The sequence below is a fragment of the Gracilinanus agilis genome, chromosome 2, assembly GCF_016433145.1.
Source record: "Gracilinanus agilis isolate LMUSP501 chromosome 2, AgileGrace, whole genome shotgun sequence".
NCBI lineage: Eukaryota > Metazoa > Chordata > Mammalia > Didelphimorphia > Didelphidae > Gracilinanus > Gracilinanus agilis.
The window spans coordinates 10342783-10364655 of NC_058131.1; positions in this window are offsets into that span (position 1 = coordinate 10342783).

Consider the following 21873-nt stretch of genomic DNA (forward strand, 5'->3'; position numbering starts at 1 on the left):
CTCCCTCCCTCCCTCCCTCCCTCCCTTCCTTCCTTCCTTCCTTCCTTCCTTCCTTCCTTCCTTCTTTTATCCTGTCTCTCTGCCTCTGTTTCTCTATCTCTGTCTCTTGATATCAATATCAGTGAGATTGAGAAAATCATTAATGATTCTTCTTTTCTTTCTTTCCCTTTATGTCTTCTACCTTTGTCTTTCCCCTTTTTCTTTCCTTTTGTCCCTTTTCCCCAATTATTGCCTTTGCTCTAAATTCCATGATGGCTTTGGCTACTCCTTTTTCCTTTCCATCTCCTCCAACATCAGAAGTTGTTGACAAATAGAATGGCATCACTTAGCATCCTTAATTTTAGTTTAAGAAAATTATATAAAAAGAAGGGTCTGCCTCAAAACCCTTTCAGAAACAGTGCAGTTTCATTTCAACCCTATCAAACTCAGGAAATAATAGATGGGGGAAATGGGGTGACATACAATGAAGCAATGAGTCAGAATCATTAACTCAAAGTAGTTTTGTACTCTCTCTCTCTCTCTCTCTCTCTCTCTCTCTCTCTCTCTCTGTGTGTGTGTGTGTGTGTGTGTGTGTGTGTGTGTGTAGTCAAGAGAAGGAAAACAAAATATAACAGCTGGCTTTTCCTCATGCGGAAGCAAGTGTCTGAAAAGCAATGATCTTGATATCAATGAAAGAAAAGATGGATACCCCTGCCAGAAGGAAAATTATGAAAGATTTTTTGGAACTTTTTCCCCCTTGAGTTTGTAGATTCATTTTTAATGTTATTCTCTGTTTTTTAATGTTCCATTATTTATTGTAGTCATTAGATAATCTGTTAAGTTTTTTTTCTGATTTTTATTAGTGCTTGCTCCCAAGATTCTTGAGGTCCAATTACATATATTTGTTAAAATTTGTATAATGGGTACCAAGATCTATCTGTTTGTCAGTTTTTCTTCTTAAACATTATGCTGTAATGATATTTAAATACTCTGCTTCAAACAAGGAACTCAAACACAAAGAGAAAGACAAATCCCAAATAAAAAAGATCACAACTCCATCTCAGAACAAGAAAGAAAGGAAGGAAGGAAGAAAGAGAAAGAGAAAGAGAATAATAGTGGAGGGAGGAGGGGAGGGAAAACAAAAGGGAGGAAAAGAAGAAGGAATAAATGATTGGGGGGAAGAAGAGAAAGAAAAAAGAAAAAGGAGAAAATAAGGAAGAATGAAAGACAAAGAAATAAGAAAGTAAAAATTCTTACTACCTCACTCCAAATCAAAATCAAATATGGATAGAATTATTCTGTCTAACTCATAGCTTCTATTATCTTCTTCAGCAATATGGTATTCATACATAGGGATTCAGCTCATGAATAATATAGGATGTAAGGCTGGAAGAGACCCTGGGAAACATCTAATCCTCACTTATGGTTGTCTATATGAGCAAACTGAGGCTCAGAGAAGGAAAGAGACTTGTAAAAGATCACTCAATTAGTGTGTCACACCTTGGTTCTGTTTTAAGTACTTTTTGGATTTCAGATATTTAAACTATGATAGTAGTTTTGATAGTAGTAGTGGCAAACATTTTTGTGGTGCTTTTAAATTTTCAAAAATGCTTTGTAATTAATATAATATTTGGTTCTGATAACCCTAGAAGGAAGATGCTATTATTACATCCATTTTATGTCTGAAAAAACTGAGACTAGGAAAGGTAATGAACAGAAGTGGCTAAGAAGTTGAACAATATTTTTAAGGATCTCCAATAACTGCTATTAGGGTCAAAAGGCAGATCTATTTATTAAGTACATCCACACATTCTTGGTCAGGTGCTTGCAAGCATACACACACACACACACACACACACACACATTCCTTAAATATGCTGATTCAATTTAATTAATTGGAACACTGCTTCAGAGATGGTAAGGAATCTTAAAGGAGGTTATCCAGTCCCACCTCTTATTTTGCAAGAAAGGAAACTGAGTCAGAAAGATGTGAAGTGAATTTACCAAGACAACCCTGAGGAATGAATCATCTCCATAATTTGAACTTCCTATTAACTATACCCAATTACCTCCCGATTTAATTCAGTACAATTAGTGAATGACTACTAAGTACTTAGCACTGGAATAGAAGCTCAAAGTCTTCTATTCAATTCTATTCAAAGGCCACAGCAAAACTGAAGCTTCCCTCTTTAGAAGTAGCTTCTGTTCTAGTAATAAATTCTAACAGTTTTATCCTTCTGGGGGTGCCAACTTCTTTATAAGAAATGACGTATATTTGCCTCCAAAAACTGATATATGTAAGTTTCTGAGTCTATCTTTGATGTGGTAGCACTTCACAAACAAATTCTATCAGTAAAGTATATATTTCTGGAATTGAGCTCAGCTGTTATTTTAGAGGCAGGTTTGCATAATGGGAAGGGCTTTGAACTTCATATGATGAATCTGAGTCATGGCTTTGACACTTGTGTGGCAGATCATGCTATGTTGCACCTTAAATGACTTATTGTTTCTATGTAGCAAAGTTCAGGAAAGGATAAGGCAATACTTGAAATTCATCTTGAAGATGTGAAAGATTTTCAGAAGTAGAACTGAGGAGAGAGACCCTGACCTATTTGGGGACCACCTGTATGACTTCTAAGGGCAGGAAATAGAATGCCACATTTGGGAAACTCTCAAATGGAGGGCATTGTGAGCCTTGCTTTTGAACTTAAGCTATTATCCAGCATCATAATTATCAAAGTCTGTTAGAATAATTATACCCACTACTCAACCAAGAGGTCTTAAGATCTCCCCACTTGGTTACCTAGTCCTTATTGGATATAGAAGATACTGGAATTTTATGACTGTTGTTGCAACATAGCAATCTAAATTAATAGGAGAAGACATTGCTCCTGAATAATGAGTAGTTATGGATCTCAGTTAACCTTCTCAATAGACATCTTTCTACCTCTGACATTTTGGGAGACATTGGAAGACCATGAAATTAATTTCTTTAGTGAACTTTGGAAAAACTTACCCATCAAATTTATATCCTATTCATTTTTTTCTATGGTTTGGGCACTATTTCTCACTTCTGGTGATGAAGAAGATGATTGGAGTAGTGCTCTCTGAATGGCCGTGATCATGACAGAAACTGATTTAAATTGGAATACTGCCTGTGTACTAATGTCATACAGGGAGGGAAGTAAAATGAGCAGCACTTATTCTTGCTCTATCCCAAACCTTTCATTTTAAGCCTAATGTCACTTTTGAAATAAGATTACTGTGGCATTTAATAAAGAATCCTCCCTTTTTCTTGATTAGGACTTTAAAGCTACTTAGCTAAAAAAATCTTGATAATGAGTTTTAATGATGATGGGGCCTCTTTTATCCAGTCGCTCCATCTGGTATCTGATTGTGTTGAGGACATAACTATGTTTCTGAGAAGACTTTCAGTGATCTTGAGCCCTAGAAGTGCTTTTCAAGGTGGAAAGATTCTTAGTATGGGCTAGGTGATGGACAGTATGGGGATCGGCCTCACTAAATCTTCCTCACAGCTATAGATAGGATCATGAGTACACATGGAGAGCAGAGTCTGTTTCATTAATACAATAATTACTACAACAATTAATATTACTCCTCCTCCTCCTCTTCCTTCTCCTTCTCCCCCTCTTCTCCTATTCTTATTACTGCTGTTGCTGCTACTACCACTATCAATCATTTATTCAATGCTTCAAAGTTTGCAAAGGACTTTAAAATATAATCTCATTGATTTTTTTCTTTATATTTCTACCACAGGACCACAATAAGTGCAAGTTGATCACTCTTGTTTCCACCATGTCATTTATCATGTCTTTTAATTCCAATGACTCATTGCTTTTGGGATCAACTACTAATTTCTTTGTTAAGCATTTAAAAACTTTTGCATCCTGGATTCTTTCTTACATTTCTAGCCTTATTATACATTAGTCCCTCCAGTGAGCTCTTTAATGCAATCAAGTCAGCCTTACTCTTACTCTCAAGTAGAATCCCATCTTCTCTCTCTGTCTTGAATGAACTTCTCTCCTTAGATCTAAACTTTAGACTACCAAGTCACTCTCAAATGTCAGCTTTAAAAATACCTGCTTACCATGATTCTTCTAGATTTTTGCACTACTCTTTCCTCATCTCCCAAAATGACACCATATTTGTGTATATAGATAGATGTCACTATTTTTGCCAATACAGGGATAGTGTCATTTTTTCATTTTAGCCTTAGTATCCAGAGAGATGGGAGATGGAATGCCATGTATAAGGGACATCCAAGAATCTGCATTAAAATCAAAGGCTACTTTCTTAAAAACTTAACATCTTGTATGTTAAAGAAGTAAAGCAATGAGCTAAGGACAGACTGTCAATTGCATGAAATCCTTTCATAACTTCAGGTTATTAACTCTGCCCTCAGGGTATCGTTTTTTTTTCCTTTTTCCTGATATACTCAGCTTTTCTTAAAGCATCATTAAAACTCCAATCACAGAAAGGTCTCAGAGCTGATAGTCTCAGGGTCAGCTCAGTCAGAGGATTATACTTAGTAGACCATGAAGCTGACATTGTAGGTGCTGTGGGAAGTAATTGCATTTGTACAGAGGGGTCAGGGAAAAAATAAAACACCTGCCAGGGGATGTAGAAATGAGGTGGAGATTCCTTGATAGAGACTGGTGACACTTCTTTTATTTTTCAACCCTGAGAGAAGGGATTTTAGGTTATTGTTTTTTTTAATTACATGTTTCTGAGGTATTTTTATATCCAAAAAGGTTAGGCAGGACTGTGATGAAATTTACTATTTAGAATTTCAAAAACAGAGATGTAAATAGCAACTGTGAATAAAATGAATTTGTAAGGTTGAAGTCTCATTGGAGGCCAGGACACAAGTTGGTCCAATCCAGACAATTTATTAATAATATATATCTTTCTGTTCAGAGCCCCGATGAAATTTTCCAGTCTCCATATTACTGAATGGAAAATGAAAATGCTTAATAACTAGAATCCCATTATCTCAAAAATTTCACATCATAATACCCAAAGATTCCTAAAGAAAACAAAAAGAACTTCTTCTGTACCCAGCTCTGTTCCCTCTTTCTTTTAACTAAAGGGCCCTTCTCCTCTAATCTCACACATATGATAGCTAAATATAATTCTGGATCATTATTTAATGAGAAAGGCTAGTCTCCTTTTCTCAAATGTGTTGGCTTTTTAAATTCCCACTTTGTAGTCCTTCAGATAATTCCTAAAATCTATATTTTGGCTTGTGTCTGGAGTCTCTATAAGAGAAGTATAGGAAGATTCTCAGTGTACAATGTAATTCTGACATAGGATATTCACTTTTTCCACAATGAAAGAAATGTGAAAGAAAATAAGAGATAAAACACACAAACAAAACATTAACACAGTCTTTAAAGAGGATAGAGTAATTTATAGCTCCTGTTTTATTCTCTCTGGAACTTGATACTTAGACACTAGAAGATGAAACAATTTGTAGGACTCCTAAACCAGCATTTCACTGTCCACCTTGGCTCTGGAATTTTCAAACAATTCTAAATTCAATTCCCCTGGCAAACCAGGCTAGGGATTGAACTGTTATTCTATCTGTTACACAAATTCCCCTTGTTGTCATTCAGCTCTGACAGAAGGATCCAGGAATTCTGGACCTCTGGAATTCCTAATCTTGCCTCAAGGCCAGACACATCCATCTCAGGAATGGCCTATGAAAACCTAGATACAGAACAGCAATAAAGTAGAAAAGCAATCCTATAGTCCCGACATCCCTGCTTAGACAAGCATAAATCCATACATGTATTCTTTGGCTATTATATGATCATGATTTGACATTTTACCTGGGGGTGTTTGGGCAATTTTTTTTTCTTTTTACCCTTCCATAGATACACATGACTGACTATCCCTGACAAAATCTGCAGATTGGTGGAGTACAAAAATAGAAGGTCTCTCCTTTTTCAAATTTCTCTTAGTCACTAACATAGTTTCTTTGTCAGACAGCAAGGATATTTTTTTCTGCTAAAGTGTAAGAGCTTTCAGTATTGATTCACATGTTTCTGTAGTCTCTAGAAGAATTCAAGGTATCTCTGGTTCCTGCTTTGTGGTATTCCTCTTAAAGGATGATTCCTATACCTGTTCCCACCACATTACATTCAAATTTTAGCTTCCCAGAATCTAAGAAACCAAGAATCCCAGAATCAATTAAATTCTGTACAATTTAAACCAAATTAGTTCAGAAAAAAAATTAAGCAGAAAATAATAATGACTAATATTTATAGAGGAATTTAAGTCATAAAGTACTTTACATAATATTAACTTATATAACATGTACTTTGCAAACCTTTAAGTGCTATGCAATTTAATTGCCATCATCATTTTCATAATCTCATGTGTTCTTCAAAACCTTTGACATTAATAAGATTAGGATCATCCTCCTTTTTTTAACCAAAGGTATATCTGAGACTGAAATAAATTAAATGACCTGCCCAGGACCACACATCCAGTAATTCTTTGAGCTAAGAATAAAGTACATGCTCTCCCTGACTTCCAGTACAGAATTCCATTCATTATACCACTTGGCTACTTCCTACATGCCAGCCACTGCCTAAGATGCTGAAGGAACAACTATAAAATGAAGGTAGCCCTTGTTCTTGATGTAGTCTTTTAAGGAAAACAACATTCAGACCATGAGTCAAAATCATGAAATAAATGCAAAATAAATCTAAAATAATTTTTGGGTTGAGAATACTGACAATTGGGGGAGGGTCAGGGGAGACTTTATATAGGCAGTGATGGTTTTTTTAATTCTTGAAGGAACTTAGGGTTTTCAAGGAGTAAAAGAGAGGAGGGAGAACATTCTAGCAATGGGGGATAGCCTGTGTAACTGTGAGAATTTACCTAACTGAACATGTATCTCAATATATTTTTTTCTAAAACATTTCCTATAAATACTTATCAAGTATCTACTTAAAGACCTTTAGTGGTGGAGACCATTTCATTTTTACAACTCAAATGATGAAGATTTGCTTATTGTTTTATAAACTGAGGACTTAAGGAAAGTCTAGAACAATAAATTCTAGTCAAATACAGATGATGGAACTGTTACAGCATCTGTGTCCATTGGATCTCTATTGAAGTAACTCAAAATTATTAGTTATGCCAAAATATCCTAGGCAACTATATTCCCTGTACCTTAATTTTGACTTGTGCAATGTCTGATATTGATTTTGGATACTGATTCAAGCTGTGTCTGTCACTGACACTGGTTTATCATTCTTCTGTTAGAGGGTTGGGGTGATGGTGGTTATCTGTTCATTTCTCTATCCTTGGTCCTGTTGAATCTGTAACTGACAAGAGTATAACGAAAGTATTCCGGAATTGGTGATTATAATAAGAGATGTAAGAATAAACAGATCCAGTACTTAAATGTTATTATAGAAGGGGGAAAGAGAGAAAGTCTATATGGGGGCTCTCTCTTTCAGCTCTCCCCTCTTGCCAAATATGCACTGAGGGGACTTCAAGGGGGCATCACCCTGAAACTGGGTGACCTGGATGGTCATGCCACCCCACAGCAGTTAGGGACTAGGCTTCCCTATAAGATGAGGTATTGGTTACCCCAATCCAATTCCAAATGAGAATGGGGTTCACGCAAGCCTCCCCTGAGGTCAGTCAACTTCACAGCGGGTGGTCTGGCTTCAAGATGGAGGCAGCCAGACCAAGCTGTGATTCCCCTCCCCCTCATCTCTCAGGCACTCTGGAATGCTATCTGACTAATAAATGTCTTTTTTTTAATATCAATATAGGGATTGGGGAAAGGGGTGAAGCAGAGGGATTTTGGGGTGCCTTCTTCTCTAATTCTATGGGGTCCATCACTAAGGTGGGAACCTTTCTGGATCCCACTCCTAAGCTTCTCCCCCTCTTGTCCCTTCTCCTTCTGTTTCTGTTTCTATCCTTTTCTATAATTGTAAGTTAGACTAGAAAGGGTCTCTCAGCAAGGTTGGGTAATGGGGGAAGGAGCCTAAGAGATCGCTCCCAAAATGGAGTCCCAAAACACTTAGCTGACTCCATGATTAAAGTCTTGCGGGGTAAGATGCAATGGGGTGCCTTTGACCAGGGAATTGGGGTTTCAATGTCCAAAGAAAGATCCTCAGGAAGCCCTCAGGACTGAATCCTAGCTGAGATGTTCTCCTCCCTCTATCAGTCCTCTTCTGGAAGTCCTTTCTTCTCCTTTCTCCTCCAGAGAATTCCCAGAATTCCTCTGGTCTCTCAACTGTCACCAACTGTCACCAACGGCCTTCTTTTGGCTCTTTTTGCCCCATCCTCCATTCTTACAGAGAATACATAGCTCCATTCCTCTGAATTATATAGTCTATTTTCCTTTGGCTTCTATGAATTAGAAAGTCAAAGAATTTCAGAGTTAGAAGGGTCCAAAGCAATCTTGCAGATCACATCATGGGAGAAAGCAAATATTGACCTAACCATTTTGTTTCTACATCCTGTCTATTTTTTTATCAGGTTAATTATCCAGTCTCTGAACAAAATTTCTTTTGGAATAGCTTCAGGCCTCTCCAACAAGCAGTTTCTACTCATGAATTTGAACTTTACCTGGTAGAAAGATTAGCTAATTTGTTAGGTGTGTCATGTTGTTTTCTAGGTCTCAGTTGCTTTCCAGTGGCCATTTGCAATGAGACTACTCCCCCAATCTATTCTCTGTCTTCTGAGGACTAATAGATTAGTATGTAGAAACATAAGTCAAATTTATAATTGGAATTGATTGTCCACCAACAAGCTTAAATACTTAGTATGTCTTCCTAGTTGTTCCCATCTAAAACTACTTTTCAGGAAAGTGCTGAATTAAGCAAAAAGAAACAGACATAGAACAGAAGTCATAGATATTCACAGGCATGTGATTATTATTCATTTTAAAATTACTCTAAGCCCTGGGAGACTATATCTTCCAGGACTCCCTGCTACAACTTCTCCCAATACCTCCCACTTCTTTTGTGGGAGGTGTTGGAGAAAGTATAACAGAGAGAGTTTTGGAACCTGTTGGGCACTCACTCTCTACCCTGGTGGCTCTCTCAACCCTGGAGGACTCTCGGCTCTTGGCTCTCGGCTATCTCTATCCTGGACCCTGCAGAATCTCTTGGCTCTCTATGCCCTCGAGATTGTCTCAAACTGGAGGCTCTCGACCCTTGAGAAGTGCCTACTGGAGGAGACCCTTTTCCCCTACCCAACTTTCCATTTTCTTAACTAAATAAAACCTAGGTATTCTACAATAAGTGCTACTTGATCTTTATTGGAAGAGCTCCGGTCAATTTTCCCTACTGGGGCTGGGGCTACTAACTGGGCTACCTTCCTTCCCTTCCTCTGGATTTCCCTTCCTTTCCTTTCCTTCTCCTATTCTACCTTTCCTCCTATATCCTCACCTCACATTACTTGGTGACCAGATTGGACCTGAACTTACCTGCTTGCCTACACAGCCTTACTGCCTACTGGTAAGTAAAAAATTTTCCTGCCAAAAACCCAACCCAGTGGGGGTTCCTTCCCCTAACAAGAGGCCAGGTTCCTCTGCCTGAGCGGGGGTTTCAGATCTAAATCCCCTTCACCCTTGCCAGGCTAAAACCCAGCAGGGGGTCTGCCGACAAAAAAAAAAAAAACAGTAGGGGTCCAGAAAAACCAAGGTCCCTCTCTGAGTTCCACCCATCCCAGCCTAATTCTAAAAATTCACTACTGCCCCCTACCTTACTCCAATTTCTCCCTCTGGAGCAATTTTGCCTTTTTAAAAGACTACACTAAAAACCTCAAATAAATAAAACTCCTCTTACCTTGGTTTTCAGCCAGGAGAGCTTTCATTACACCCCCTTAGTCCATTTCGACTTTAACTCCACCCCTTCCCACCCGAACCAGGACTAGTCCAACCCTAGTCCAATCCCTAATTCTCCTCCCCCTGTGGTACTGAATCTTGGCCACTAGAGGCCAGTACTGAGCATTCAGTGTACTCCCCCTCCCTTTTTTCTGCTAAACTGCAGTGCTACCTTTCTGTCACTGGAGGGCAGTACCAATAATACATAATATATAGCAAAACCAAACACATAAATAAAAAAAATGATTTTTTTTACAGCTAAAACTAAATGAACAAATATACCAAACAAATAAATAAATAATTGAAGCTATCTGACTAAAAAAATAAATCAATAGAAGCCACTCAATATGATTGCTTCTATACATGAAAACCTTTTGGCTTTTGCCAAATTGGAAACCATTATGGTTTTCAAATGCCTCTTCCTTTTGATGCTGCTGGGAAATTTTCTTTTTTTAATTTCCAATAACATGCAGATTGTTGCAAATAGGAAACCACAGGCCCAGATCCAAGCAGTACAAACCCAATTGGACAATTTCAAATACTCTATGCACAGTGCACTGGAAAAGGAGGATTTGAAATTTTGCAAGGCTGTTCCTGAAATACTCAAGGAGGAAAGTCCTATTTCTCCTATTTCCGCTGAAATAGAGACAGAGACAGATATGACAAAACTCTTCTCTCATCTTGTGCATCTCCTGGCCAACCCACCCTCCCCTCTTCCTTCTCCTGACACTCTTGTCCCTTCTCCCAACCCACAACCAATCCCAACTGAGACCATATCAGTCCCTACCCATGCCATGGTAAGCACTCAAACACTTCAAAAGACCTGTTCTGCCATGGTAATCACAAAAATGACTAAAAAGAAACCAAAACCATGCTATGATTCTGATTAATATAATTCTTATTCCTGTGATGGCATTTTCCCTGTAAGGGAAGTACCTACATTAGACAGATCTGGGGATATGATAAATTTAACACACTATACTTCATTCACTTCTCAAGATGTCAAAGATTTAAAAAAAAGTGTTCCAAATTATAACAATGAACCCATAGCTGTAATGAAAAGGATGGAAGGCATATTTTTCCAATACAATCCTTCCTATAAGGATGTGGAAAAATTACTCCAGCTCTTCCTGACAGAGAAAGAAAGAAACAAAGTCATCTCTCATGTAAATAAGGCCTGAGGATGAGATGCAGCACACTGGCCACATGAGGGTCCTCACTGGAATTGCAATGAATCTGAGGAATATATGCAGTTAAATAATGCTAGGAGGGGCAGCTGGGTAGCTCAGTGGATTGAGAGTCAGGCCTAGAGATAGGAGGTTCTAGGTTCAAATCTGGCCTCAGACACTTACCAGTTGTGTGACCCTGGTCAAGTCACTTGACCCCTATTGCCTACCCTTACCACTCTTCCACCAAGGAACCAACACACAGAAGTTAAGGGTTTAAAAAAAAAAGAAAAAATAAATAAATAATTCTAGGGCTACAATATTAAAAGCAATGAAAGAACGTGCAGAACTTCCAGACAACTGGACCAAATTTGATCGCCTAACACAAAATGATGACAAAACTCCCTCTCAGTTTATGGACAGGCTTATTGAATTGGGAGGTCAATTTTTGGACTTAGATTTATCAACAGAGAAAGGCATAAGACAAATAAGGTGACAATTTTTAAACAATTCTAGCAGACCGGTCCAGGATTACTTTAAGATTGTATTGTCCCAAATGGCCAGAAATAGATGTGGACGAATTGAGGAGAATAGCTGTGTATGTCACTTAAAGAACATGAAGAGACAAAGGTACAAACTAATGATCTATTGGATACCATACAAAAAGATCTGAAATCATTACGTAATAAACTAGAAAAGCAGGAAAGAGGGCATGATGATACTACGTCAATACCTCTTGCCCCTCTCCGATAGTCTAATTATCAATCTCTAACCTGCCACTTCTGTAACAAGAAAGGCCACTTAATGATGAAGTGAAGGAATCTGTTATAGGCAATTAGAAATAACAATAATAACAACTACAACAATTTCAGGAACAGTAATACCAATAATAAGAACTATAGAAATAATACTAATTTCAGAAACAATAACTATCAGAACAATAACTGTAGGAATCACAATTTCAGGACAGCTAACCAGGCAGATAACTCACAACAAATGACCCCACAGCAGTATCTTTTGAGTGGAGCTTGTCCACGCACTACTCAGGGTGCTACTGCCCCTCCACATGGGGCAGAAGAAGGTGCCCCTTAAACTCTATTGCTTTTGTTGTTTTGTTGCTATTAACCCTTTTCCGTTTTGTCTCCCTAAAAATAGAAAAGAAGAAGAAACAGATTTTAAATACAGTGCCTGTCTACTCCCTTACTTTATTTGTGTCATCTGGTATTTGACATGTGCCTTTGTATTGATAATTTGCATAATTTGGAAAACTTGTTTTTTGTGTTTTTGAAAGATTTTAACATATGCTACCTCAAAGGGGGGAAAAACCTACATTAAGAGACTTGTATTGAGATGAATTATTATGCATTTTGTCCTTTTTGTGTAACTTTTGTATTTTCTTAAATGTATCATTGCTTTTATGCATCCATTGTTTTAACTTATTTGCACTCACACTGTGGATCATGGCTAAGTTAAGAAGAAATGCATCTAAATTCTTGGGTAAGAACCTTTATATTCTACCTCTCTTTAAGTGACATGAATTGCTATATACATAGACATATATTTTTTATTGTCACTGATTACAGGAGATATATGAATTTTTAGCCCTTTTTTTCTAATTGCATGTGCAATTTGATTTTTCCTAAGCACATGTCATATATCTAAATTGAAAGAGTATTTCATTATTAGATTAGTGTAGGTTTAGTATACCCATTAGTTCTAACTGTAACTGCCTACCCAAAAGCCTTAGACTACTGAAACTACTATTGGTATTTAACTAATATGGGACTTTGTACATATGTCTGATTTAATGAAATGGGATCAACAAAGGAGCACAGATTTCATCTATACAGTGCCAATGAAGCACAGATACCTACACAGTGCCAAAGCAGCATGTACTTAACCTGATTGATGCCAAATGAGCACATAGGTCAAATAGAGAAACTAATCCTACTAGGATTGCTGATACTTCTATGCCAATAAAAAGGACTTGATTCTAGTATGAGAATCAAGGTTGTGACACTTAACAGATGTTAAGACATAGGACTCCTTGAATCACATTTCTTATGAAAATTCATATGTCAAGTACCTAACAATTGGCTGTTCTGGCTCCATATTCTATCCCTGAGAAGAAATGACAAACAAAGAAAAGAAGAAATGATGTAATATCAGGCCAATAAATACAAATTTACTCCTTTTTCTAAATTTCTTACTGTGGTCATTGACTGTGGTCCTGGCTGCTGAGTACATAAGTGCATGATGTTGGACATGGATTGCTTTGATTGGGCATTATTCAAAGACCTGGTGTGATTTTGTTTTTTCTTATTTAGAATTCTTTCCATATATTAGGATTGGATGTTTAGAATTTTCATCCAATACTTATTTGGCATTTCTGTGCTAATTTTCCTGATGAATTTGACTGGCAGTGATCCATATGCCTCCTGCCTCAGCCATATATTTCTCTGTGATATCAATGTTTCTTTCTATCCTCCTCAGGGGGGAATGCGTTTTTATTTCATATGGAGAATTTAAGTTATTTTAGGAAAAGAAGTTTACTGACTCCTAGAATCCAAATGGAGATGCCTGTGGAGACCACATAGAGAATGCTTGCTGATCCAAGAGCCTAAGAGAACAACCAGATATTTAAAAAATTTGAACTTTGGGGGTTTTTAAATTCATTTGTCTGGTTTAAAATTCATTTGTCTTGTACATTATTTTGTTTTCTTAAATTCATTTGTTTTCTTAAATCTACCTGTTTTCATTTGTTTTCTTAAATTCATTTGTTTTCTTAAATCTACCTGTTTTATTTAAATGTATTTGTTTTGTGTATGTATATATGTTGTTGTGAAAGAAGGGGACTGTCCCCTGGATTTTTTTTTTGTAAAATAAGTGCCAAGTATTTGATTTCCTTATATTGTAAAAATTATTACCATTTTCACTTTGTATTGATTTTATTGTAATTGTAAATTCATTTATGTTTGTTATGATCCATTGAGAAGACTAGTGTTTAAAAATTATTCTAAGCCCTGGGAGACATAGTCTCCCAGGAATCCCTGCTACAACTTTTCCCAATACCTCCCACTTCCTTTGTGGGAGGTGTTGGAGAAAGTATAAAAGAGAGAGTTTTGTCACCTGTTGGGCACTCAGCTCTCTCTCTACCCTGAAGGCTCTCTTGATCCTGGAGGACTCTCTGCTCTCTCTACCCTGGACCCTGAAGAATCTCTCAGCTCTTTCTTCCCCAGGAGACTGTCTCAACCCACAGGCTCTTGACCCTTCAGAAGTGCCTACTGGAGGAGATCCTTTTTCCCTACATAACTTTTTCCTTTCCTAACTAAATAAAACCTAGCTATTCTAACAATAAGTGCTACCTGTCCTTTATTGAGCTCTGAATAGTTTGGGTCAATTTCCCCTACTGGGCCTGGGGGCTACCGACTGAGCTACCTTCTTTCCCTTCCTCTGACTTTCCCTTTCTTTCTCTTCCTTCTCCTACCCTACCTTCCTCCTATCACTTTCATATCCTTCACACCTCACATTACTAAATGGGAAGACAAAATATCCAAAGCTATTGGCTGTTCCTGATGGCTTATATTATATTTCTCCGTTGGGACCTTTGAGACAGAGAAAAAGAGGAAGAAAGAGAGAATGTCTAATAGACAAGATACTGAAATAGAGTAATGGAGACACAGCGATTATCTGTTGTTCAATTATTTTCATTAATGTCTGGCTCTTTTTGACTACACTTGGAGTATTCTTGGCAAAATACTGCAGTGGTTTGCCATTTTCTTCTTCACTTGAATTAACAAGTGAGGAACTGAGGCAAAGAAGGTTAAGTGCCTTGCCCAGGGTGACATCATTCTAAGAATCAAATTTGAACTCAAGTCTTCCTTACTACAGAATCAGTATTCTCTACATTGGGCCACCTACTTGCTTCAGAGATTGCCTCCTTAAAACTTTTTCTAGAACATTTAGTTCTATCTTATCAGCCAATTAAACAATTTTGTAATCATGCAATAAGCCAATAGGATTCAGTTAGAAAATGGCTCTATTTTCACTGGAATGAAGAGAAATGCATCTCTATTTCACACAGCTGGAAAAAAGGCTCAACAAACATTCATGTGATCTGGAACTAAGCAGGAAATGTTGTGCATTCATTAAAGATTGAACCTCACTTGACAAGTCTCCTACTCAATCTCTCTCCTCTATTTGATCAGGCTGGGATAATGCTGGAAAGAATATATATTTTTAAAACAGAGAAATAAAAATTAGGGAAGGATGATGACTGTCTCCAAGTATTTGGAGGGCTACCTTGCAGAAGAAAAAAAATCATCTGCTCAGTGCCAGAGGGCAAAAGTAGAATAAATGGTTAGAAGTTGCAGAAGGCAGTCTTGTGTGAGGTAGAGAAAACATTCTAAGGATTAGTTCTATATTTGAATGGAATAGACAATGTTGGGGCAGAGGAGGGATTCCCTATCACTGGAGGTCTTCATGATAAATGCCTAGATTACCATTTATTGCCAGGTATTTTAGAGATAATTTTTGGTCATTTATGAATTTTGGTCATTTATGAATATAAATTTTGTGATCTCATATATTTCTGATATAATTAATTCTGGTTAAATTATAGGAACCGATGGCACTTAACTCTCAATTCAGCATGCTTTTCTAATGGGTCAGTCTGTTTCTCTATAAGGGAAAGCTCCCAATTTTTTCTCTGCATGTAGTTGTTTTCTTGAGTAATATGATTTGACCCAATGTAATTTCTATTCCATATAAAAGCAAAATGTATTAAAGTTTACCCATATCCTGATATACCCCAACAGGTTTAATGGAATGTTAAATGCTTGTCTTGAATTCATTATTCCTTTTTGCTCAATTAACAGTCCACATTAAACAATTGGCTCATATGTTGCCAGGAACCTAAAGCAGGTTTGCCAAATGTAAAGGCTTGCGGAATGACTTACAAACCAACTAAGTTAAGGATGAAGCATACTTTGATTCTTTATGAATGCTTTCATTGCCATTATGTTAATTCTTTGCCATTGAGTGAGTGTTTGGAATTGATTGGTTGGATTTCTGATCTATTATACTTTAGGGAAACGGAAACAAAAGGAAAATTCTTCTTAAAGTATCTAAGATTTCTAAATGGACATCTCTTCTCTTCTTTCTTCTCTTCCTCAGCCCCTCCCTCAATTTGTCTCAATCTCTACTCTTCCTTCTTTTCCTCATTTCCTATCTCTGGCTTGCTCTCTCACATGCACATACAAACACACTCATAAAAGTGGATAATGAAAAGAAGTATTTTTACAACTATGGCCTGCAAGGAAATTTTTTTAATTTAATTTTCCCCAATTACATGTAAAAAAGTTTCCAACATTTTAAAAACAATTTTGAGTTTTGAATTCTATCTATCTTCCTTACATTTGCAACCATGTAAAATGTTTTCCATATTAATCCTTTTATAGAAGGAAACTTGAACAAAAAATTAAGAAAGTGAAAAAGTTTATTTTGATCTGGATTGAGATACCATTAGTTCTTTTCTGGAAGAATATGACATCTTATATCCTGAACCCTTTGGGATTTTTTTGGGTTGTTGTGTTGCTAAGAATAGCTGTTATTCACAGTTGCTCATTGTACAGTATTCTAACTGTGAGCACTGTTCTCCTGGTTCTGCTTATTTCATTCATTTTTAATTCATATAAATCTTCCCAGATTTTTCTGGACTATTCCTCCTTATCATTTCTTATACTACAAGAGTATTCTATTAATATCATATGTATAACTCATTCAACTATTCCCCAATTGATGAGTATCCCCTCACTTTTTGATTCTTTGCTCTCACAAAAAAGAGCTGCTTTAAATATTTTTGTACATATAGGTCCTTCCCCCCACCTCCTTTTTTTAAAACTATTTAGGACACAAACTTAGTAATGGTATTGCTGTGTTAAAGGATATGAAATGCTTTACAACCTCTTGGACATAGGTACAAATTGCTCTCTGGAATGGCTATATCCATTCACAACACCCCCAGCAATATCTTATGGTCTCAGTTTTCCCACATCCCCTACAACTTTTTTTAAAAAAATTTTTCTTTTTTAGTCATAGTATCCAATTTCATAGATGTGGGGTGGTACCTCAGAGTTGTTTTAATCTGCATTTCTCTAAGTAATAATTCTTTAGAGCATTATTTTTACAACTAAAGAGAACTTTAATTGCTTTGTCTGAGAACTGTTTGTTTATATCTTTTGACCATCTATCAATTAGGGATTGACTAGTATTCTTATATATTAAACTTGTTTCTCTATGTACTTGAGAAATGAGGTCTTTATTAGAGAGACTAATTATAAATATTTTTTGCATCACTTTAATACTGTGTATTCACCAACCTATTTCCCTCTGTTTCATTTCTGACCATTATCTTCCCCAATTTTCCCTCTTTTATGTTAGCTCGACCCCCTCTTACTCCTTTCCTTGCCAACTTTCTTGTAGGGTAAGATAAATTTTAATAATCAATTGATTATTGTGTATGTTCTTTCATCATTGAGGCAATTCTGATGAAAATAAGGTTCACTTGCTCTCCTCCCCACCACCCTTATCTTCCTCTCCACTTTAAAAGCTTTCATGTTTTTAACATGATATAATTTACCCCAACCTATTATTTTATTTACCCTTCTCCCTATGCATTCCTCTTTTTTGTGCCTTAATTTTAATTTTTAGATATCATCCCATTATATTCAACTTAAAACCTTGCTCTCTTTCTCTGTATATTACTTCTAATTGCCGTAATGATAAAATTCTTAGGAATTACATAAATAATTTTCCCATGTAGGTATGTAACCATTTAACATCATTGAATATATTTTGATTTCTCTTTTCTCTTTACCTTTTTAATGCTTCTCTTAAGTCTTTTATTTGAGAGTAAGATTTTTCCCTTCAGCTCTGGTCTTTTCATCAGAAATATTTGAAAATTCTTTATTACATTGAATATCCATTTTTTTCTCATGAGGGATTATTCTCAGTTTTGCTGAGTGAGTAATTCTTGGTTGAAGTCCTAGTTCCTTTGCTCCCTGGAATATCATATTTTATGCTCTCCAATCCTTCAATGTAGAAGCTGCTAAATCATGTGTTATTCTGATTGTGGCTCCACAATATTTGAATTGTATCTTTTTGGCTGCTTGACTTATGAATTCTGGAATTTGTTTATAATATTTTCAGGATTTCTCTTTTTCATTTCTTTTTCAGGAGGTCATAGGTATCTCCTTTAAATTTCTATACCATTCAATTACCATTTGACTAATTTTGCTTTGAAAAGAGTTCTTTTCCTCAGTGATTTTTTGTACTCTTATTTACATGAGGGTGATCCTGACTTTTAAGGAGTGGTTTTTCTCAGTGTATTTTGGTATATCTTTTTTCCTTTTAAATAGTTTTGTTTTCAGGGACTGCTCTTCAAGTGGATTTTTGTGCCTCTTTTAGCAATTAGCCTATTCTTTTCTTTAAGATATTAATTTCTTCAGTATTTTTATGCTTCCTTTGTCAAGTTGTTGACTTTTTAAAATGTTTTTCTTGTTTAAATCTCATTTTGTTTCCCAATTTTTCTTCTTCATCTCTTATTTGATTTTTTATATCCTTTTATAACTTCTCTTTTACTTCTTTTTCAGCCTGAGACCAATCCGAGAATTTAGATACATCTATACTGACTTTGTTGCCTTCTTATGAGTTTTTATTTTCATTTTCCCTGTCATAAAAATAAGTTTATATGTTGAGTTATTTGTTTGCTTCTTTTCTAGCCTTTTTACTTTTCTTTTAATTAAAAAAAACATTAAAGTTGGACTTTGTAACTGTACTGGAAGGAACATTGTTCCAAGCTTCACATTCTTTTTTTTAGCTGCCTTCATAGTTAATCCTGGGTATCTATGAGCTTTCAGTTCTTCCATTGTGTTGTGATGTAAGGAGATGTATGTTTAATACTCTAGTCCTGTGCACTGTAGTATTAAAAAACAAAAGCCTTCCTTTCTGCCTTGGAACTGTGACAAGAATCATTTGCTCTCCTGCAGCCACAAACACTCGTGTGTACTAGTGCTCCTCCTCATCCTGAGACTAACCCAAGAATGTAATCTGCATCTATGTATGGGTTAGACTATCAGAGTTTTGTACTCAGAGAAAGAAGAGCAACCCCTGTAATTTCCTTATAAGCAATTTTCCCCTTACATTCTGTAGCGGAGCTCTAGAAGTCTTTGTTGCTGATTTTGCCAAGGCAAGTTGTTGAATTGGGGCTTGCTTTGGTATACTTCTTTCCACTCTGCTTTCACTTAGGTGGAATAGATTTTTCATGCTGGCTTTTGAAATTGCTTTGGTATTAAACATTATTTCCCTCCATCTTTTGAGGAGTTATGCTCTGCCTCAATTCAGTATAAGGCATTATATTATATTTTTGGAAGTCAGTTTGGTAGAGATCAGTTGAGTCTGTGTACTTTTTCAGTTATCTTGGCTTCACCCTTTGTAGGAAAATTCTTAACCAAATGAGTAACTTGCCATGAAAGATTAAATAATTTTTAATTCTGTGGAACTGAAAAGCTTTTGCATGAGCAAAATCAGTGCACCTAGCATAATAAGGAAGGCATTTAAATGGTAAAAAATTGCATTCATTTTCTTTGATAAAAATGTGATGCACATTCTCTCTTCTTTTCTTTCTCTCTGTGTCTTTGATTCTATCTTTCTGTCTTTGTTTCTCTCTTTGTGTATATATACATATATGTATGTAGGAATGTATATTTGCATCTCTCTCTCCTCTCTTTCATAAATACAACTACATAAGACCAAGAGCCAATTATTCAGTTAAGAAACATTTACTCTGTACTTATAAGTTGTCAAGCATAATTCTCAGTGCTAGAGATGAAAAGTAAAATGAGGCAAAGGAAAAGAAAGGAAAAGAAAAGAAAAGAAAGGGTAGAAAACATAAATGGCTACAAAGAACAGTACCAGGAGCATAATTTTAATGAGAGGAGGGCAACAGGTAGACAAGCACAGTGCAGTTGTTCAGCCACTCTTTTATCTACTTTTTTGTAACTCCATTTGGGATTTTCATGACAAAGATATCAAAGTAGCTTGCAGTTTCCTTTTGTTTATTTTACATGAGTGGAACTGAAGCTAATAGGGTTAAGTGACTTGCCCAGGATCACACAGTCAATAAGTGTCTATGACCAGATTTAAACTAAGAATGATGTATGCCTGACTCCAGACCCAGTGCTCTGTTATATATCACCTAAATACTAGCTATACACAATAGATGAATGTAATCTGAAAAGGGGCATCACTATGATTAGCCAATATATAAGTGCTGAAAGAATATGGCAGAGGATGAAGGTAAATATCTGTAAGTGTGATAGTTAATAATAATATCATTTATTTATATATTCACATAATGAATACAAGGTCCTTTTGTAAAAGACATTGGGTATTCATGTGTCAGGCAACATAACGGAAGAGAAACCAAACTGGGTTTGAAATTGTATGATTTGGCTCAGAATTCTGGCTTTGTAACATATTTCCTGTGTGACCCTGAGCACATCACTTACTGTTTCTTTATACATGTGTCTTCCTCTATAAGAAGAGGCAGTTTGATTAGATTATTTCTAATATCCCTTTCAGATCAAGAACTATGATCCTATGACTATTATTTTAGATTTGCCCTTGGTTAGCCAAGTGTCTTCAGATAAACTGCTTTATCCTGTGGTTCCTCAGTTTCCTCCCCCTTTTCAAATAAAGTGGGAAGAGTTGGAACAGCTAATTTTGAATGCCACTTCCAGCTCTAACATTCCATAATTTTCAGTACTCTAGTTCAATGGACATCTTAAATAAATAAGACTCCTTAATGTCCAGAGATCTTAGGTGTGTTTTCCAAGGTCACATACCCAATTTAGGGTCAGAGACAAAACTAGAACTCTTGCCTTTTGACTCCTTCTCCAGTTCTCTTTCTGTATTATAACCTAGTGTTGGTAGTGATGTGGATTAAAATATTTCTACCAGCATTAGCCAGTGTCTCATTAGCATAATGAGATGCAAACAGCAGAGCTAAGGAATCCACTCTTCCTTTATGTTGGTTCAATATCTTCAGTTGCCTTCAGCAAGGACGAAAGAAGTCTAGATTCAGTATTTTTAAAAAGTCAGCACAGACAGAATCCTGAAATGCATATTTTAAGAAGAGACAAATCTAGGGACTTCTGCTGTCAAACATATTTTCCCATTCATTGAGTGCATAAATAATCATCTGCCACTCAATCATGGGCATTGGAATTCTGTTTCAGAAACAGAATTCCTATAAAAATAATTTAGTTATGTGATCAATGGCAAAAATAACTTGCTAACAAACAAGATGATATGGCTATATTTGTAGGCATAAGAAAACTTTAAAATATTCTTGCCCTTTTGACTTTTTTGGAAAAGGGGGTGATGATTTGTGAAAAGAGCACCAGTCACATATTTTCATATTTTAAGGCATCTGAAAGGACATTAGGATCAAGTCATTCTTTCAAAAAAATCTATTCCACAGCTAGCCTCTCAAGTATAGTGGTTACTCAGAACTAATTATTAATTAGTTCCAGAAAGCAGGTTAAATATCAAAAATAAAGAATATCAAATGAATTTTCACCTAAGGGATAATACAAATTTAATTAATCCATTCCGGACACACAGAAAAAAAAACACCAGAAAACCTGGATTTTATAAGCTATTATATGCATTAATGGAATTGTATTTTAATAAATAAAAGTTATTAATGCATACATATAAATTAAAAAAAAACAGCAATTAGATTATTTAAAATAATATTAACTTTACCTGTATTGAAAGGGGTTCATG